The sequence below is a fragment of the Lampris incognitus genome, chromosome 20, assembly GCF_029633865.1.
Source record: "Lampris incognitus isolate fLamInc1 chromosome 20, fLamInc1.hap2, whole genome shotgun sequence".
In the NCBI taxonomy this organism is placed as follows: domain Eukaryota; kingdom Metazoa; phylum Chordata; class Actinopteri; order Lampriformes; family Lampridae; genus Lampris; species Lampris incognitus.
Genome location: NC_079230.1, coordinates 20,385,220 through 20,388,777, shown reverse-complemented (window position 1 = coordinate 20,388,777; position 3,558 = coordinate 20,385,220). Strand labels below are relative to the sequence as shown.

Sequence of the window (3,558 nt, the reverse complement as noted above, 5' to 3'; positions counted from 1 at the left end):
AAGATGTGTCCCACATCTGACTACCAACAACAGGAGTCAAGTGATGCTGGATACGTCCCAGAAGAAATAGTTGTCGACGTCCGGGTAGCATGGCGGTCTATTCCGTTGCCTACCAACACAGGGATTGCTGGTTCGAATCCCCATGTTACCTCCAGCTTGCTCAGGCGTCCCTACAAATACAATTGGCCGTGCCTGCGGGTGGGAAGCCGGATGTGGGTATGTGTCCTGGTTGTTGCACTAGCGCCTCCTCTGGTTGATCGAGGCACCTGTTTGGTGGGCAGGGGGGACTGGAGGGAATAGCGTGATCCTCCCGTGCACTACGTCCCCCTGGCAAAACTCCTCACTGTTAGGTGAAAAAAGTGGCTGGCGACTCCACATGTACCGGAGGAGGCATGTGTGCTGGACCTTGTGATGCCGACTGTGAGAAGATATGCTTGGTATGCTCACACTGAAGCCATCCTCCAAACAGTGCTGTGCTCTGAGGATCAGAAGGAGAGGAGTGAGGTGGTAGAGAAAATCCTGGCCATCAGGGGAGAGGGGGACCCAGACACTCAGCTGGGGGACTCCTCTGTCAGGGCCAGAAGGACACCTGACATCAATTGTGATGCTTCCAGCATTGGTGACTTGATCAGCTGGTCAGAAGGTATATGTCAGAGCCACCTCTCACCTGCTTCCTAAGCACCTCGGAGGTGAAGAACTTCATCAACACCCCCATAGGAGAGCTCAACTGGCCTTGCCACACACAGGGCATTGAGAGGGTTGTTTGAATGGTGACTGAGGCTTCTGCTAAGTACTTCTCTCAGGAAAATAGGGATGGAGGGATTAGGGCTCAGGAGACCAGCAGGAGGCTGATGTCCAAAAATGACTCAAAGCAGGACTCGTGCAACCTGACAAAGGTCAAGAAATGAGGAAATTGAGCTTTGTAATCATATCAAGTGATATACATGCAGTTAACCTGTTAATATATGTATACGTACATTTCATTTGTCTGTGATTCTTCAATTTGGGGCACTTTTGAATTTTGAAATTTAGAAAAAATAAAATATAAATTTCTTTAAAATCTGCTTTTTTTTCTTTTTCAGAAGCTCTATTAAGTGGTCTGGAACAAATAGCGTAGCTTTGATCGTACCACAAAATAAGTTTTATATTATGATGCTTTTTTCAAAGTTGTAACAGCAAAATGTGATGGTAATGACACGTTATGGTTATGACAATTTTCATTTATTGGAGAAAAAGTTGGCTAAGTCTAAAACTTGCTAACCTAACTTGTTAGCTAGCATACAATGTACAATGAATATACATGAATAAAGTGAAATTTCTTATTTCTGGACTAAAATACTCAATTAGTAACTCGTCTGGTAATGACGCCTAATAAACATAGTACTCTCAGATCAGGACATATAAATCTTCAAAATTACTGACATTTGTGGACATGACGAAGTCATGCTTCTGCCATGACTGGTCATGCACCTCTGGCACTTCTCATTTCCATGGCAACCACATTGTTGTCGTTCGAAAAAAATGTTAATGCTCTCTAAAATGTTGGGTGTGATGGTAATGACAGATGTACGAGGGACAGCGATAGTTAATGGTAAAAAAAATGTGCAAATTGCAGATATATAAACCATAGGAGTTTGAAATATGTCTTTTTAAATTATTATGAGAAAATGCAAAGTATGACTTTAATGAATTTAACCATTTTTATTGCTTTATTATAGAGGGGAAGTTAAAAAGTCTGGGTTGGGGACAAGGCCGAAACAGTGGAATTCTGGCACATTTAAATTTTCAACATACAGAAGAAGTATTAAAATGTCATCATTGAGACATAAATCTTTTTGCCATAGCTAACACAACCTAACTCTAACAAATACAATAATTGTTTTTTCAACAAAAAAAGTTTTTTTTTCTCTTGAAAATCTACCCTGGGGACAGAAAAACTCCCTTAATTGAAGATTTCCCTTATATATTTCACTGTCTTATAAAGGGGTTCGAAAGGGTAAAATTGGCATTCTAGAAATACAAAATGATGACGGTTAGAATTATCCTATCCAAAAAAACTAAAAAAATAAACTCATATTTGGATTACCCATAAATAAACACATAATTTAGACATCCCACATGTTAGGATTTCCTTCAAATTCATATTGGCACCCGAGTATGACCCGCCCTAAATGGTAGTCTGCAGCCCTCCCTGGATCGGCAGAGGGGGTGGAGCAGCGACCGGGACGGCTTGGAAGAGAGTGAGGTAATTGGCCAAGTATAATTGGCGAGGAAAAAAAAAGGGGGGGGGATAGTTGTAAACTGTTCTCATCTACTACTACTTTCGGCTGCTACCGTTAGGTGTCGCCACAGCGGATCATCCATTTCCATTTCTTCCTGTCCTCTGCATCTTCCTCTGTCACACCAGTCACCTGCATGTCTTCCCTCACCACATCCATAAACCTCCTCTTTGGCCTTCCTCTTTTCCTCTTCCCTGGCAGCTCCATATTCAGCATCCTTCTCCCAATATACCCAGCATCTCTCCTCCACACATGTCCAAACCATCTCAATCTTGCCTCTCTTGCTTTGTGTCCAAACCGTCCAACTTGAGCGGTCCCTCTAATATACTCATTCCTAATCCTATCCTTCCTCATCGCTCCCAATGAAAATCTTAGCATCTCGCTTCTCGGCCTTTTGGCCAAGATCAAGTGTAGTATCTGTTCTTATCAGTCAACTGTTCTCATGAGGTGCATTAATATCTAAAAGTTTTGCCAAGCTATATCAAAAAAATGCGTTGCACGGAAGCACTGTGACTGTTTACATCGACTGAATATGACAAATTTCCCAATGCACATGCGAAATTCCCCGGTTAAGGAATCCTTGTCAGACTTTTCTCGAGTCAGAAATGGTTCAAAACACAAAGCTTAGTGTTCAGGCATGCTTTAAAGTACCCTCTTCTGAGAGCTTGCAGAGATTAAATCAGTAATTTATTCTAACTCGAAATTTAGTGCCTCTTGCTGCGCCTGTTTTTGTCTAATTTCAATGAATAAGAAATACAAACATTTTTACAGCCTTAGAATAAACCCACATACGTAGAGTCCATATTTACTGTCGCCTACCGCTGTTACAGATATCACAGGTTCAGACAAATTATTTCAGAGTGGGGGGGAAAATATTATTCTCACGTCTAAAAGTCAGTTTTACTGGTTTAATAGACTCAGAGACAATTAGCCCGACAACAATGTTAAGCCTCTGAAATCAGCCTTATCACACCTGCTGCAGTCAGCCATAACGTGCAATGCAACAAATCACTGTTTCATTCACTTGCAATATCCACGGGCTATCTTCTTTTGTTGATTTTTATCCTCCTTCAACACACCATTTCTTTTTGCCTACATTGTGGTGCAATCCAGAACTGTGCAAGTCATGTTTTTTTGTCTTGCTGTTGAAATTTTATTGATTAATGCTGCAGAGGCAGAGAATCATGTGGCACCTCTTACATGAAAGTCCATATCATGATTATTTGTTTGAACCTGTCTGTCCACTTGTTTTGGGTTTTTTTGTTTGTTTTTTTTTATC

At 41.3% G+C, this 3,558-nt stretch overlaps 1 pseudogene; it reads left to right on the top strand.

Annotated features, from left to right (window-relative positions):
• Positions 1-2,657: 2,657 nt before the first annotated feature.
• On the top strand, positions 2,658-2,759 carry LOC130131175 (U2 spliceosomal RNA; annotated as a pseudogene).
• Positions 2,760-3,558: the final 799 nt, after the last annotated feature.